The sequence below is a fragment of the Aptenodytes forsteri genome, unplaced genomic scaffold, assembly GCF_000699145.1.
Source record: "Aptenodytes forsteri isolate BGI_AS27 unplaced genomic scaffold, ASM69914v1 Scaffold428, whole genome shotgun sequence".
In the NCBI taxonomy this organism is placed as follows: Eukaryota; Metazoa; Chordata; class Aves; order Sphenisciformes; family Spheniscidae; genus Aptenodytes; species Aptenodytes forsteri.
The window spans coordinates 601,112-601,550 of record NW_008794177.1 but is presented as its reverse complement, the minus strand read 5'-3'; positions in this window follow the sequence as shown (position 1 = coordinate 601,550).

Here is a 439-nt window from a genome sequence, read left to right as displayed (position 1 = left end):
TAAAACAAAAAAAAAAAAAGGTGGAATAACAAAACACTGGGATCAAAGTGAACTGAACCAGGCGTGTGCTAAGGGGGGGCTGTTCAAGGAGGGGACAGAGGGAAGCCTGCAGCTTCTCATGCTTGTGGGAATATTTCTTTGGGAAGCCGACAATGACATGATAACCCGGAATCTGTATTTACACACAAAGATTCTTATTGCACTTGTATTTTTTATATTAAAGTTTGCATGATTTCTAATAAAATGGCATTAAAATGTACTAGTTTGCATCAAAGTCGTCTGCTAGTTTCATAAGTGCTTTTTCCTCTGAATACAAATTTAAATAAGCAATGCAGATTTGCACCTGAAAGGGGCGGTTATATATACCCTAGAAAACTCCCAGTGCTTCCCTTCCTCCTCCTCCTCCTCCTCCTCCTCCTCTTCCTCCTCCCCACCTCTC